The following is a 17943-nucleotide window of genomic DNA, read 5'->3' on the forward strand; positions in this document are numbered from 1 at the left end:
CCTTATCCTAAACCAAATTCTAATCCTACACCTAGCCCTAACCCTAGCCCTAATTCAAGTCCTAACCCTATCCCTAAAACTAATACTAACTCTGTCTCTGACCCTAACACTGATCCAAGCTCTACACATCACCCTATCCCTAAACCTAAACCTAATACTAGACCTCACCCTAAACCTAACCCTACAACAAGCCATAAATATAATGTCAGTTCTTACAGTAGCCTTAGCCCTAAATCTAACACAAACCTCGCCCTAATCCAAGGCCTAACCGTAGCTTTAACCCTAACCCTAACCCTGGCCCTAACCCTAACACTATCTCTAGTCCTAACCCTAGTTCTAACCCTATCACTTGCCCTAAGCCAAACCTCACTCTACTGCTACCCTAGTCCTAACCCTAATTCTGAGCCTAACCCAAACCCTAACTTTATTACTAGTCCTAACCCTAGCCTTCATTCTAGCTCTAACCTTAACCCAAACCCTAATCCTAACCCTGACCCTTATTCTGACTCTAATACTAAACCTAGGTTTAAACCTGACCCTAACCCTTATCCGAAACCTAACACTAGCCCTACCAGTAACACTATACTTAAACTTAACACTAACACTAGCCCTAGACCTAAACCTAATTCTAAATATAGCCATAACCCTAGCCCTAGCCCTAACAATAACCCTTAACCTAACCCAAACACTAACCCTACACCTAGACCTAACCCCAGTCATCATTCTGAACCTAACCCTAACCTAATCCTAATCTGAACTCTGACACTTACCATTAAAAAACCCTAGCTCTAAACCTTATCCTAACCCAAAAACTAACCCTAACACTAGATGAACCCTAAATCTAGCAATAACCGTAACTCTAGCTCTTAAATTACTAATACACCTAACACTAGCCCTAAACCTCACACAAAACCTAACCCTAATTGTAGCCCTAAACCTAACCCTAAGCATAACTCTAACCCTAAACCTAGCCCTAACCCTAACCCTAACCATCGTCCTAGACCTAATCCTAGCTCAAACCCTTAACGTTACCCTAAACACAACCCTAGCCCAAAATCAAAACCTCACCCTAACCCTCGCCCTAATCCTAACTGTAACCATAGCCCAAACCTCAGTTCTATCTCTATCCATTACCCTAATCATAACCCTAAACATAATGCAAACCATAGCCTTAACATTAATCCTAACCCTATCCTAGCCCTGACTGTAACCCTAACCCTCACTCCAGCCCTAAACCTAGCTCAATCCCTAACCCTTAAACTTAAGATAATCCTAACACTAACTGAAGGCCTAAACCTAACCTTAACCCTAGCCCTAATCCTAACCTTAACCATAGCCATAACCCTAGCTCAAACCCTACCCATTAACCTAACCCTAAACTTAACCCTAATGATAACACTAGTCATAAAGATAAACCTATCCTAACCCTAACATAAACATAACCCTAGAACTAACAGTGAACCTAACCCTAACCCTAAACCTAACCATAACGCTCACCTAAACCTAAACCTAACTCTAACCTAACATCTAAACCTATTACCCTAAACCTAATGATAACCCTAGGCATAACCCTAACACTAACACTAATATTAACCCAAAACCTATGCCTAACCCTGACCTTTATTCTTACTCTAACACTAAACTTAGGTTTAAACCTGACCCTAACCCTTATCCTAAACCTAACACTAGCCCTACCATAAACCATGACCATAACCCTAGGCCTAACCCTAAGTTAACCTTAGCCCTCACAATAACCCTATCTCAAACCCTAAATCATACCCAAAACCTAATCCTAACTCTAACCCTCATCCTAACCCTGACCCTAACACTAAGTCTAGCCCTAATCCTAACCATAGCTCTAGCACTAACCCTAAGTCTAACCCTATAATTACCGTAACGATAACATAACCCTAATGCTAACACTAGGCCTAACCCTAAACCTACCACAAACCAAAACAATATCAATTATTTTAAACCTATCCTGAACCCTAAACCTACCCCTATCCATTACCCTAACCCTAACTCTAATCTTAATGCTAATTTGAGCCATAAACCTAATCCTTAATGTAACCCAAACCCGAAGCCTGACCATGACCCTAATAATATGCTTAGCTCTAAAACTGACCCTTTCCCTAAACGTAACTCTTAATTTTGACCTAGTCATAAACCTAACCCTAAGACTATCCCTAACTGTAAACCTAGACCTGACATTAGCACAAGCCCTAATTATTGCCCTAAACCTAACACAAAATCTAGCCCTAATCCTAGCGTTAAACATAGCATTAATCCTAACCCAAACCAAAACCCTAGCCCTAACCCTAAAGCTAACTGTAAAACTAGCCCTTACCCTAACCATAGCACTAAAACAAAACCAAGCAAACCTTAACTTAAACCAAACACTACCACTACACATAGAAATAACACTAGCTCTAATTCGATTCCTAATTCTCACCTTAAAAATAACCATGACCCTGACTCATATCCTAACACTCACCCTAGCTCTAAACAGCAACCTAAACTTAAACCAAACCCTAACAGTCACTGTAGCCCTAATTCGAGTCCTAACCCTAACCCTAAAACTAACCCTGACATGACTCATATCCTAACACTAACTCTAGCTATAAATATCAATCTAACTTTAAACCTAAACCTAACACTTGTCCTTCCCCTAACCCTAACCCTAAAACTAACCCTAATTGTAACCCTAGTTCTTATATTAGTCATTGCCCTAACCCTAGCCTTAAACATCACACAAAAACTAGCCCTAATCTGAGCCCTAAACCAAGCTTTAACCCTAATCATAAACATAACCCTAGCCCTAAACCTATCTCTAACCCTACCCCTTACACTAAGCAAAACCCTAACCCTAATGGTAACCATAGATCTATCCCTAATTCTTAGGCTAAACAAATATTTACCCTATTAATAGTCCTAACCCTATATCTCATTCTAGCTCTAAACCTATCCAAAACCCTAAACCTAACCCTGACCCTTATTCTGACCATAACACAAATCCAAAGTCTAAACCTGACCCTAACCCTAAACCAAACCCTAACACTAGCCCTACTGGTAACCTTATACCTAAACCTAACCCTACCATTAGCCCTAGATCTAAACCTAATTCTAAATCTAGCCTTAACTCTAGCTCTAGACCTATATAAAAACCTAGCCATAGCCCTAACAATAACCCTTAACATAACCCAAACCCTAACCCTACCCCTAGACCAAAAACTAGTCCTAATCCTGGCTTTAACCCTAACTTTAACTCTAACCCAAACTGACTCTGCCTTTACCACTAAATTTTCCTCTAAACCTGACCTAACCAAAACACAAAACCTAATTCTAGACCCAGCCAAAACTTGAACATTAAAACAAGCCCTAATAATAACTGTGGCTCTTACATTACCCATAGCCCTAACCCTGGGCCTAAACCTAACACTAAACATAGAGCTAATCCGAGGCCTAAACCTAGCCCTAAGCATAACACTAACCCTAACCCTAGCCATAACCTAATCCTAGCCCTCACCTTAGTCCTAACTGTACCTCAAAGCTTAAACCTTACCATAAACATAAATGTAGACCTATCACTAACTCTAACCCTAACCCTACCTCTAATCCTAAACTCAACTCTAGCACTAAACCCAGCTCTAAACCTACCCATTACCATAACCCTAAACTTATTGATAATCCTAACCCAAACCCTAACTCCAAACCTACATCTAATCAGAAAACTGACCCTAGACAATAACCCTAAATTAAACCCTTGGCATAGCCCTAACTCTAGCTCAAACCCTAAACTTAACCATAAACCTAAGCATAACCATAGCCCTAATCCTAAACCTAGACCAAAATTTAACCCTAACCCTATATCTAACCCCATCCATTACCCTAAACCTAAACCTAACCTTAATGATAACCCTCGCCCTAATCCTAACCCTAACACTAAGCCTAACATAATCATATCCCTAGACCTTATCCTAAAACTCACCATCTCCCTAACACTAACCCTAACTCAAAACCTAACCCTTATACTAACCATAAACCTAAACCTAACCCTAGTTTTAAACCTAACCCTAAACATAACTCAAGACCTATTCCTATCCATAACCCTAGTTCTAACTTAAGCTCTAATCTGATCCATTACCATAAACATAACCCTTACCCTAATGCTAATTCTAAGCCCAACACTAACCATAACCCTATTTCTATTACTAACCCTATCAATTACCCCAAACCTAACCTGAACCCTAAACCAAAACCTATCATTACCCTACTCTAACCCTAATGCTAATTTGAGCCCTAAACCTAAATTCTAACCTAAACCAAACCCTAAATTTGAACTTAACTCTAATAATTCCCCTAGCTCTAAATCTGACCCTTACTATAAGCCTAACCCTTACACTAGACGTAGCCATAAACCTAACCCTAAAACTATCATTAACCAAAACCCTAGACCTGATATTAGCCCTAGCCCTAATCCAAGCCCTAAACCTAAAACAAACACTAGCCCTCATCATTGACCTAAACTTAGCCTTAATCATAGCCATAAACCTAAGCCTAGCCCTAACCCTACTCTAACCCTCACCCTACCTCTAAACCTAGTATATAATATAATGCCATCCCTTATCTTAAACATAACCCTAAACCTATCACTAGGCCTAAACTGAACACTAACCCTAGCCCTAATCCTAGCCTTAATTTAACCCTTTCCCAAACCATAACCCTAATTCTAGCCCTAAGACAAACTCTAACTCACACTAGCCCTATTCTTAGTACTAAACTATTCCTTACTGTAACTTTAATCCTAGCACTAAACCTAGCCCTAACCCTTGCCCTATCCTTAGTCCTAGCCTAACCCTAGATCTAAGCCTAACTCTAAATGTAACCCTAAACATAAGCCTAAGCCTAATACTAAAACTAAACCTAACCCTAACACTAATCATAAAACTACTGCTCATCGTAACCCTGGGACTAAAACAAACCAATAGACCTAACCCTAAACCTTAACTTAAACTAAACCCTCAATTACACCTAGAACTAATTCTAGCTCTAATTTGAGTCCTAATCCTAATCTTAAAACTAACCCTGACCCTGATTTATACACTAACACTCACCCTAGCTCTAAAACACCACTCTAACCTTAAACCAAACCCTAACAGTAAACCTAGCCCTAATTTGAGTCCTAACCATAAACCTAAAACTAACCCTGTCCCTGACTCCTATCCTAACAATAACCCTGGCTCTAAATTTATTCTAACCTTAAAACTAATCCTAACACTAGAACTACCCCTAACACTAACCCTAAAGCTAACTCTATTTGTAACTCTGATTCTTACATTACTCGTTGTCCTAAACCTAGCCTTAATGCTAACACAAATACTAGCCCTAATCAGAGCCCTAAACCTAGCTTTAACCCTAATCATAAACCTAACCTACCCCTAACACTAGTTCTAACTCTATCCCTAACATTAAGCAAAACCCTAGCCCTCATGGTAACCCTAGACCTATCCTTAATCCTTAGGCTAATCAAAACACTAACCCTACTAATAGTCCTAAACTGAGCCCTCATTCTAACCTTATCCCAAACCCTAACCCTAACCTGATCCTCATTCTGACCATAACACTAATGCTAGGTCTAAACCTAACCCTAATCCTAGACCAAACCCTAACACTAGCCCTACCAGTAACCTTATACTAAACCTGACTCTACCACAAGCACTAGACATAAACCTAATCCTAAATCTAACCTTAACTCTAGCCCTAGACTCAAACAAAAACTTAGCCCTAGCCCTAACAATAACCCTTAACCTAATGCAAAGACTAACCCTACCCCTAGACATAAATGTAGTCCTAATTCTGGCTTTAACCTTAACCCTAACTCTAACCTGAACACTAACCCTGCATTTAGATTTATCTCTAAATCTGACCCTAACTGAAAACCTAAACCTAACACTATACCTAGCAATAACTCTAACCCTACAACTACCCTAATCATAATCCTAGCACTTATATTACCAATATCCCTCACCCTATGCCTTAACCAAACACAAAACCTAGAGTGAATCCTAGGCCAAAACCTAGCCCTAAGCATAACCCTAACCCTAACACTAGCCCTAATCCTAACCCTAACTCTAGCCTTAGTCCTAAACCTTACTCAAGGCCTAATATTTACCCTAAATATAAATTTAGACTTATCCCTAATTCAAACCCTATCCCTAACCCTAACTCTAAAATTAACCCTATCCCTAAACCTAGCTCTGAGACTACCCATTACCCTAACCCTAAACCTAAACCTATTGATAATCCTAGACATAACCCTAACCCTAACCCTAACCAGAAAGCTAACCCTAGACCTAACCCTAATCCTAACATTTGCCATAGTCCTAACCCTAGCTCAAACCCAAACCTGTACCAGAAACCTAAATGCAACCATGCTTTAACCTTAAACCTAAAACTAAATCTAACCCTAACCCTAAACCTAAACCTACATGTAACCATATCCATTCCCCTACCCTTATCCTAACCCTAATGATAAACCTAGCCCTGACCCTAATCCTAAACCCATCATAATCCTATCCCTAGAACTAACGTTGAACCTAAACTTAGCCCTAGACTTACCTCTAGCTCAAACCCTAACCCTTACCCTAAACAAACCCTAGCCCTAACCGTAACCATGGCCCAAACCATAGCTCTATTTCTATCCATTACCCTAACCATAACCCTAAACTAATGCTAACCCTAGCCCTAACTCTAACACTGCCTCTCTACCTAGCTCTGATCCTAACTTGTACTCTCAACTTAGCCCTAACACTTACTCAATCCCTGACCCTTACCCTTAACCTAACCATAAGAAATCTTAAGCCTAACACTAAACCTAACCCTAGCCCTAACCCTGATACCAACCCTAAACCTTGACCTAACCCTCAACCTAACCCTAGCCTTACCACTAACCCTAGCTTATACCCTAACCCATATCCTAAACTTAACCCTAACTCTAGACTTAACTCTAAACCTAGCCCTAACTCTTGCCCTAATCCTAAATATAACCCTAGCACTAAACCGAGCTCTAATGCTATCCATTACCCTAACAATAACCATAAACCTAATGCTAACCCTAGGCCTAATCCTAACCCTGTGCATTAACCTAAACCTAACCTGAAACAGAAACCTAACCTGAAGCCTAAACATAATCCTATTCATTACACTAACCCTAACTCTAACTCTAATGCTAATTTGAGCCCTAACCCTAAACTCAACCTAATCCAAACCCAAAACCTGACCTGACCATTATAATACCCCTAGGTCTAAACCTGAATCTTACCCTAAACCTAACTCTGACAGTAGACCTAGCCATAAACGTTACCCTAAAACTATCTTTAACCGTAACCCTAGACCTGATATTAGGCCTAGCTCTAATTCTTACCATAACCCTAACACAAATGGTAGCCCTCATCCTAGCCCTAAACCTAGCCTTGATTCTAACCCAAACCTTAACTCTATCCCTATCCCTAATTTTATGCCTTACACTATTTCTGAACCTAGCTATAACCCCATCCCTTCCACTAAATCTAACCCTAACTCTAACCCTAGATTTAACACTTACACTAATCCTAGACCTGATCCTAGCCCTAATTTAGCCCTAATTCTAACCCTAACACTAGCACTAAGACTAACTCTAACTGTTACCTAGCCCTATTCTGAGTGCTAACCCTATCCCTTACTGTAACCCTAACACTTGCTCTAACCTTAGCCCTAACCCTAGCCCTACCACTCCTATATCTAACCATAACTCTAAATCTAACAGTAACCCTAATCCCTAACACTAATGAAATCCTAAAACTAGCCCTAATCTAGCCCTAGCCCTAAAACAAAACAGAGCCATAGTCTTAACTCTAACCCTTAACCTAAAACAAATCCTAACCCTACACCTAGACCTAATCCTAGCCCTAATTCTAGTCATACCCTAACCCTAAAACTAACCTTTGCCCTGACTTTGACCCTAACACTAACTCTAGCTCTCAGATCACACTAAAAATACACCTAACCCTAAAACTAAACCTACCTCTCACCCTAACCCTAAAAGTAGCCCTAATCATAAACCTACATAGTTATCCTAACCCTGAGTTTAGGGTTAGGGCCGTAGTTCTAATCTTAGCCCTAACCTAATCCAAAACCTAGCATTAATCTGAGCCCTATACCTTGTTTTAAACCTAACCCTAATGAAAGCCCTAACCATTACCCTAAACCTAACCCTAACACTAAAACTTGCCCTAACCCTACACCTAACACTAGCCTTAATCCTAACCATAATCCTAGACCTAACCCTAGCTCTAACCCTATCCATTACCCTAACCATAACCCTAACCATAATGCTAACCCTAGGATAACCCTAATCCTTTCTCTAACCCTAACTTTATCCATTACCCTAAACCTATTCTGAAACCTAAACCTAACCATAAACATTACCCTAACATTAACCCTAACCCTAACACTAATGAGAGCCCTGATCTTAAGCCTTAACCTAACCCAAACCTTAAACATGACCGTGACCCTAATAATAACCCTATCTCTAAACCTGACCCTAACATTCAACCTATTCTTAAACTAGAATTAGCCATAAACCTAACCCTAAATGTAACCCTAAATATAAACCTAGACCTGACATTAAACCTAGCACTAAACCTAACCCTAAACCTAACACAAAACCTAGCCCTAAACCTAGCCCTTATTCTAGTCCTAAACCTGGCCTTAATCCTAACCATAACCCTAACCCTAACCCTAGTCCTAACCGTATTTTGACGTTCACCCTTATCCTAGCTATAATATCATACTTTACACTAATCCTAACCCTAACCCTAAACCTAAATGTAAGACTAGCCCTAACACTAACTCTTGCACTAATCCTAGCACAAATTTAGTCCTAAACCTAACCCTAACTGTAACCCTAACCCTAACTCTCACCCTAGCAAAAATCCTTTGTTCTAAATCTATCCCTTACGTAGATATTACACAAACCTATCCCCAATCCTTCTCCTACTGTCTCCCTAGCCCTAAACCTAGACCTAACCCTAACCCTAAATAGAACCCTAACCCTAAGCCTAAACCTCTCCCTAACACTAGCCCTAACCCTAATGCTAATTGGAAAACTAGCCCTAACCCTAGCCCTGCCACTCAAACAAAATCAAGTCATAGGCTTAACCCTAATCCTTAACCTAAACTAAAACCTAAGGTTATACCTAGCCCTAACCCTGGCCCTAATTTGAGTCCTAACCCTAATTCTAGAACTTATCCTGACCCTGACTCAGATCTCAACAATACCCCTTGCTCTAAACATCACACTAACACTAAACTTAACCCAAACACAAGACCTAGCCTTAACCTTAACCCTAAAACTAGCCATAATCCTAATGCCAGTTCATATACTAGCCATACCCCTGTACTAACAGAAAAGCTGGCTCTAATCTGAGACCTAAACCTAGCTTAAAACCTAACTCTAACCTTAAACTAGACCTATCCCTAACCCTAACACTAGCCCTAACCTTAGCTATAACCCTATCTTGTACCCTAAGCAAAACCCTCACCCTAATGCTAACCTAGTCCTAAACCTAATCCTTAGCCTACCTCAAACCATAACTCTATTATTAATCCTAACCCTAGCCCTCATTCTATCTCTAACCATAACCCAAACCCTAACCCTGTCTCTGACCCTTATTCTGACCCTAACTCTAACCCTAAGTTTAAACCTGACCCTAACCCTAAACTGAACCCTAACACTAGCCCTATGGGTAACTCTATACCTAAACCTAACCCTAACACCCGAACTAGACAAATTCCTAATCCTAATCTAGCAATAGATCTTGCACTAGACCTAAACAAAAACCTAGCCTTAGCCCTCAAAATAATGCTAAACCTAACCCAAAAATTATCTCTACCCCTAGATGTAAACCTAGGCCTAATTCTGGCCATATAACCCTAACCCAAACACGGACCCTTGCTGTAAAACAAATCCTAGCTCTAAACTTTATGCTTATCCAAAATCTAGCCATAACCCTAACACTATACCTAGCCATAACCCTAAATCTAGGTCTTACATTACCTATAGCCCTAACATTAGCCCTAAACCTCACAAAAAACCTAGCCCCAACCCTAGCCGTAAGCATAACCCTAATCCTAAACCAAGACCTAAACCTAAACCTTACCCTTGCCTTAACCCTAACCCTAGCTCAAACACTAAACCTTACCCAAAACATAACTCTAGCCCAAACCCTAACACTAACCCTAGTACTAATCCTAACCATAACTAAAACCAAACCCTAGCTCTAACTCTATCCATTACCCTAAACATAACCCTAACCCTAATGCTAACCCTAGCTCTAAACTTAACCCTAACCCTAAACCTAGACATCAAACTAACCCTAACCATCACCCTAGACCTAACCATAGCTCAAACCCTAACACATACCCTAAACCAAACACTAACACTAACTCTAGGCTTAACCCTAACCTTAGTCCTAGCCCTAGCCCTAATCCAAACCATAAACCTAGCCCTAAACCTATCCATTACCTTAAATATAAGCCTAACCCAAATGGTAACCCTAGGACTAACTCTAAACCTATCTCTAACACAAACCCTATCCATTACCTAAACCTAACCTGAACACTAAATTATATTAATTCCTCTAACCCAATCCTTAATCCTAATGCTATTTCGAGCCCTAAACCTAACCATAACCTAAACCAAACCCTAAACAAGACACTGACCCTAATAATAATCCTAGCTACAAACCGGACCCTTTCCTGAAACCTAACCTTACAATAGAACTAGCCATAAGTATAACATTAACACTATCCCTAAACGTAACCCTAGAACCTAGCCTTAATCCTAACCATAATCCTAGTCCAAAATCTAAATCTAATCCTATCCATTAACTTAACACTAATCCTAACCCTAATACTAATCCAGTAAAACCCTAACCCTATCCATTACCCTAACCTTACCTGAACCCTAAACCTAACCATATCCTTTAACCTAACCCTAAACATAATCCTAATGCTAATTTGAGCCATAACCCTAAACCATAACGAAAAAATCCCTAACCGTGTCCTTGACCCTAATAATAGCCCATCTCTATAAGTGACCCGAACCCTCAACCTAACCCTTACACTATACATAGCCATAAACCTAAACATGAAACTATGCCTAACCATAACCCTAGTCCTGACATAAGCCCTAGCACTAATGCTAGTCATTATGCTAAAAAAAAAAAAATAGCCCTAATCCTGGCCCTAAAACTAGCCTTAATCCTAACTCTAACACTAAAACTAGGCCTAACCCTAAGGTGAACCCTCCTCCTAGCTCTTAACCAAGCTATAATATCATACTGTACCCAACTCTAATCTTAAACCTAGCCCTAAACCAAGGCCTAACCCTAATACTAACCCTAGCTCTAATTCTAGACCTAATTTAGGCCTAACCCTATACCTAATCATATCCCTAGCCCTAAGACTAATTCTGACTCTCGCCATAGCCTTATCCCTAGTTCTAACCCTATCCCTTACCATAACCCAAAGGCTAGCCCGAACCCTAGCCCCAAACGTAGCCCTAGCCCTAAACCTAGATGTAACCCTAACTCTAAATCTAACCCTAAACTTAAACCTATACCTCACTCTAACACTAGCCCTAACCCTAATGCTAATTTGAAAACTAGCCATAACCCTAGCCTTAGCATTCAAGCAAAACTGAGCTGCAGCTCTAATTTGAACCCTTAACCTAAACCAAATCCTAACGCTATACTAAGCACTTGCCTGAGACATCATTCAAGTTCTAAACCTAACCATGCAAATAATAGTGACCTAGACTCTGATATAAAACTAATCCTTGCTCTAAACATCATCCTAACCCTAAACCTAACCAAAGCACTAAACCTAGCCCTAATTCTAATCATAAAACTAGCCCTAATCATAATGCCAGTATTTACATCAGCAATAGCCCTAACCCTAAAACAAAACCTAGCCTTAATCTGAACACTAAGTCTAGCTTTAACCCTAATCCTAAACTTAGCCTTAACCCTAACCCAAGTTCTAACACTATACCTTACCGTAGGCTAAATCCTCATCCTAATGCTACCCTAGTCCTAACCCTAATTTTTAGCCTAACTCAAACCCTAACTATACTACTAGTTCTAAACTTAGGCCTCATTCTATCTCTAACCCTAACCCAAACCCTAAGCCTATCCCTGAACCTTATTCTGACCCTAACACTAACCCTAGGTCTATGCCTGACCCTAACACTAAATCAATCACTAACACTAGCTCTATCAGTAAATCTATACCTAAACCTAATCATAACATTAGCCCTGATTCTAACCTTAAACCTCGACCTAGCCCTAACCATAAACACTTAACCTAAACCTAAACCTAATACTAATACTAGACATAGGCCCTAACGCTAACCTTAACCCAATCCCTAACTCTAGCACTAACTCTATCCATTACCCTACATATAAGCCTAACCCACATTCTAACCATAGGCCTAAACCTAACACTATCCCTAAAACTAACCCTATACATTACTCTATACCTAACCTGAACCCTAAACCTAAACCTATCCATTACTCTAACCCTAACCCTAAAGATAATTAGACCCTAAACCTAAACCTTAACCTAAAGCAAACCCTAATCAGGACTCTGACCCTAAAAATACACACAGCTCTAAACCTGACCCTTACCCTAATCCAAACTTTACAGTAGACCAAGCCATAAACCTAACCTTAATACTATCCCTAACTGTAACCCTAGACCTGACATTATACATAGCCCTAATTCTTGCCTTAACCCTAACACAAAACCTAACCCTACACCTACCCTTAACCCTATCCCCAAATCGAGTGTTATTCCTAACCCTAAAATGAACATTGACCCTGTCTCTGACCCTAACATTATCCCTATCTAAAATCATTACCAAAATACTAATCTTAACCCTAATACTAGACCTAGACCCAACCCTAACCCTAAAACTAGCCCTAATCGTAACACTAGTTCTCATGTTAGCCATAGCCCTATACTAGCCCTATCCTAATCTAAAACCTAGCCCTAACCCTAACCTTAAAACTAGCTTTTAACCTAACCCTAACTCTAAACGTAATCCTAAACCAAGCCTTAAATCCTAACCATAACCCTAGCCCTAACTCTAGCTCTAATCCTATCCATTACCTTAACACTAACCGTAACCCTAATACTAATCTTAGGATAACCCTACTCTATCCATTACACTAACCCTATCCATTACCCTACACTAACCTGAACCCTAAACCTAACCATATCCATTATCCTAACCCTAAACATAATCCTAACACTAATTTGAGCCATAACCCTAAACCATAACTTAGGAAACTCTAACAGTGACCTTGACCCTAATAAAACCCCTATCTCTATAAGTGACCCTAACCCTCAACCTAACCCTTACACTATACATAGCCATAAACCTAACCCTGAAACTATCCCTAACCATAAACCTAGTCCTGACATAAGCCCTAGCACTAATGCTAGCCCTAATGTTAAAAAAAAGAAAAAAAAAGAAAGAAAAAAAAACATAGCCATAATCCTTGCCTAGTTTAATCCCAACCCTAACCCTAACACTAGGCCTAACCTTAAAGTGAACCCTTGCCCTAGCCATTAACCTAGCTATAATATCATACCATACCCTAACCCTAATCCTAACCCTATGCCATATTCAGTTAGGGTCAGGTTTAGAGGTAGGTTTATTGTTAAAGGTAGGGTCTGTGTTCAGTTTAGAGTTAAGATTACAGCCAGAATTAAGACTAGGTTTAGGTCTAGTGGTAGGGTTAGTGTTTGGGTTAGGTTCAGGGTTATTGTTAGGGCTAAGGCTACGTTTTTGTTTAGGTCTGGGGCTAGAATTAAGTCTAGATTAAGATTAGGTTTAGATCTAGGGCTAGTGTTATGGTTTGGTCTAGGGTTAGGTTCAGGTTTAGACCTAGGATTAGTTTTAGGGTCAGAATAAGGGTTAGGGTTAGAATTAGGGTTTGGGATTGGGTTAGATCTAGAGTGAGGGCTAGGGTTAGGACTATTAATAGGGTTAGGGTTTTGGTTAGCCTAAGGATTAGGGATAGGTCTAGGGTTACCATTAGGGTTAGGGTTTTGCTTAGGATAAGGGATAGGATTAGAGCTAGGGTTAGGGCTAGATTTAGGGTTAAGGTTAGGTTTAAATCTAGGTTTAGGTCTTGAATTAGAGCTAGTTTTGTGTTAGGGTTAGGACTAGCATTAAGGCAATGATTAATGTAAGAACTAGTGTTACAATTAGGGTTAGGGGTAGGGGTAGGTCTAGTGTTATGGTTAGGTTAAAAGTTAAGGTAATATTTATAGCTAGAGATAGTGTTAGGATATGAGTCAGTGACAGTGTTAGTTTTAGGATTAGGGTTAAGACTCAAATAAGGGCTAGTATTACTGTTAGGGTTTCATTTAATTTAAGGGCAGTGTTTAGAGCTAGGGTGAATGTTAGGATATTGGTTGCATCAGGGTTAGTTTAAGGTTAGGGTTATGACTCTAATTAGGGCTAGGGTTAGGTCTAGTTGTAGTGTTAGGGTTAGATTAAGTTAAGGTTTAAAGTTAGGGCTATTGCTCAATTTTGTTTTAGTCTTATGCTTAGGGTTAGGGCTAGGTATAAAATTAGTATTAGGGTTAGGCATAGTATTAGTGTTAGGCTTAGGCTTAGGCTTAGGCTTAGGTTAAGATTTGGAGTAAGGGTTAGCTCTATGGTTAAAGTTAGGTTTAGTGTAATGGATAGGGTTAGGTTTAGGGTTCAGTGCAGGTTTAATGTAATGGAGAGATTTAGGGTTTGCAATAGGGTTAGGATTAGGCCTAGGGTTAGCATTAGGAATAGGGTTATCATACAGGTAATATATAAGTTTAGAGTTAGGGTTATGGTTAAGATTAGGGCTAGAGTTAATGTTAGCATTTGGATTAGGGCTAGTAACCCTAGCTTAGAGTAGGGTTATAATTAGGTTTAGGGTAAAGGTAAGGTTTTGAGCTAGGGTTAGTTCTAGGGTGAGGGTTAGTTTTAATGTTAGGTCTAGGGTTATGGTTATAGTGATGATAAGGTTTAGGTTTAGGATTAGTGCTAGGGTTTTCATTTGAGTTAGATTTAGGTTTAGGATAATAGATTGGATTAGACGTAAGGTTAGCTTTAGGATTAAGCTTAGTTTAGGGCTAGGTTTACTATTGAGTTTAGGGAAAGTGTTAGGGTTTGAGTTAGGGTGAGGGTTATGGCAAGGATCAGGTTTAGGGTTAGGTGTAGAGTTAGTTTTATGGTTTGGGTTAGGTTTTCAGTGAGGGTTAGGGCTAGAGTTATCATTAGGGTTAGGGTTAGAGTTAGGGCAATTGTTAGGGTTAGGGCTAGGGTTAAGTTTAGGATTAGGGCTAGGGTTAGGGTTATTGTTAGTGATAGGGCTAGGATTATGTTTAGGCTAAGGTTTAGGCTTTGAGCTATTGTTAGGACTAAGGTGAGGGTTAGGGTTAGGGTAGGTCTAGGGTTATGGTTAGTGTTATGCTTAGGGTAGGTTTAGGCCTCTGATTAGGACTAGGTTTTGTATTAGGTTTAGGCCTCAGGTTAGTGCAATGGGTAATGTAAGGTCTAGGGTTCTAATTATTGTAGTTTTAGCGATAGGGTTATGGCTAGGTATAGTGTTAGGTTTATATTTTGGATTATGGTCAGGTTTATGGTTAGGTTTATTGTTAGTGTCAGTGTTCAGGTTAGAGTTAGGGTTAGGGTGAAAGCATGAATTAGGACTAGGGTTAGGTCTAGGGGTAGTGTTAGTGTTTGGTTTAGGTTAAGGGTTATTGTTAGGGCTAGCACTAAGTTTTAGTTTAGGTCTAGGGCTAGAGTATCGCTAGATTTAGGATTAGCTTTAGGTCTAGGGCTAGTGTTAGGCATAGGTTTAGGTAAAGGTTTACTGATAGGGCTAGATTCAGGGTTCAGTTTAGGGTAAGGGTCAGGTTTAGACTGATAATTAATGTTAGGGTCAGAATAAGGGTAAAAGTTAGGGTTAGGTTTTGGGTTAGGGTTAGAGCTAGAATGAGGGCTAGCATTAGGAGTAGTACTATGGTTAGTGTTTGATTTAGTCTAAGGATTAGGATTAGGACTAGGATTAGCATTATGCATAGGGTTTGGCTTAGGATAAGGGATAGGGTTAGAGCTAGAGTTAGGGCTAGTGTTAGGGTTAGGGTTAGGACTAGGGTTGGGTTTAGGTTTAGATTTAAATCTAGTGTTAGGGCTCAGATTAGGGCTACTATTGTGTTAGGGTTAGAGCTAGGGTTAGGGCTATGGCAAATGTAAGAACTAGGGTTATGATTAGGGTTAGTTTTAGGGTTAGGGTTTTTGCTAGGTCTAGTGTTAGCATGAGCTATGGGGATAGGATGATATTTAGAGCTAGGTTTTAGTATTTGGATATGAGTCTGTGTCAGGGTTAATTTTAGTCCTAGGACTCAAATTTGAGCCCATGGTATGGCTAGTTTTGGGGTAAGGGTTTGATTTAGGTTAAGGTTTAGGGTTAGAGCAATGGCTCGATTTTGTTTTAGGGCTAGGGCTAAGGTTAGAACTAGTTGTAGGATTACCAATAGTGTTCAGCTAGTGGTATGGTGAGGTTTAGGCTTAAGGTTATGGTTGGATTTAGAGTTATGGTTAGATCTTGGGTTAGGGGTATGCCTGGGTTTAGGGCTAAGTAGGACTAATGTTAGGTTTATGGTAATGGGTAGGGTTAGAAATTGAAATAGGGCTAAGTTGAGAGTTAGAGTTAGTCTTAGGGCTAGGGTTAGGGGTTCACTTAGGGTTAGCACAAAATTAAGGCTAGGATTAGCGCTAGGTTTAGTGTTAGGTTTAGTCCTGTGGTTAGGACTATGGTTAGGGTTAGTGTTAGTGTTAGGTTTAGGGTTAGTTTTATGAAAGGAGCTAGTTTTTAGAGCTAGTTTTAGGGTTAGCATTAGGGTTATAGCTAGGTTCAGAGCTAGGGCGAGAGTTCAAATTAGGGATAGGGGTACGGTGGGGGTGAGGGTTAGGATTAATGCTAAGTTTAGGGCTAGGATGAGGGCTGGGGTTTTTGTTAGGGTTAGGCCTATATTAGGGATAGGGCTAATATCAGGTTTAGAGTTATTATGGTTAGGGATAGTTTCAGATTTAGGTTTAATGGCTAGGTATATTAGAATTAGGTTTAGGGATAGGTTCACTTTTAGAACTAGATTATTGTTAGGGTCAGGGTAAGGGTTAGGGTTTGTTTAAGTTAAGGTTTGTGTTAGGGCTCAAATTAGCGTTAGGGTTAGGTTTAGGGTTAGGGTAATGGATATAGTTTTGTTTAGGGTTCAGATTAGGTTTAGGGTAATGGAGAGTGTTAGGGTTATAGATAGGGTTAGGGTTATCCTAGGGTTTGCATTGGGGTTAGGGTAATGGAGAGAATTGGAGATAGGGTTAGGGATAGGATTATGGTTAGGATTAAAACTAGGTTTAGGATTAGGTTTAGGTTTAGGGTTAGGGTTAAAGCTAATGTTAGGGCTTGGATTAAGGCTAGGTTTGGGATTAGGTTTAGGTTTAGGGTTAGGGTTAAAGCTAATGTTAGGGCTTGGATTAAGGCTAAGTTTTAGATTAGGTTAGGGCTAGGGTTAGGGCTATGACTAATTTAAGATCGAGGGTTATGATTAGGGTTAAATTTAGGGTAGTGTTTGGTCTAGGTCTAGTGTAAGCATTATTATTTAGGGTTAGTGTGATATTTAGAGCTAGGGTTAGTGTTAGGCTATAAGTCAGGGTCAGGGTTAGTTTTAGGCCTAGGACTCAAATTAGAGTAAGGAGTTTATGGTAGTTGTAGGGCTATGGTTTAGGTTAAGGTGTAGGGTTAGGGCAATGGCTCTGTTTTGTTTTAAGGCTAGGGTTAGGGCTAG

Source organism: Marmota monax, unplaced genomic scaffold (assembly GCF_021218885.2).
Source record: "Marmota monax isolate L192 unplaced genomic scaffold, Marmota_monax_Labrador192_F-V1.1 WCK01_AAM20220418_F8-fsc00358, whole genome shotgun sequence".
Taxonomy (NCBI): domain Eukaryota; kingdom Metazoa; phylum Chordata; class Mammalia; order Rodentia; family Sciuridae; genus Marmota; species Marmota monax.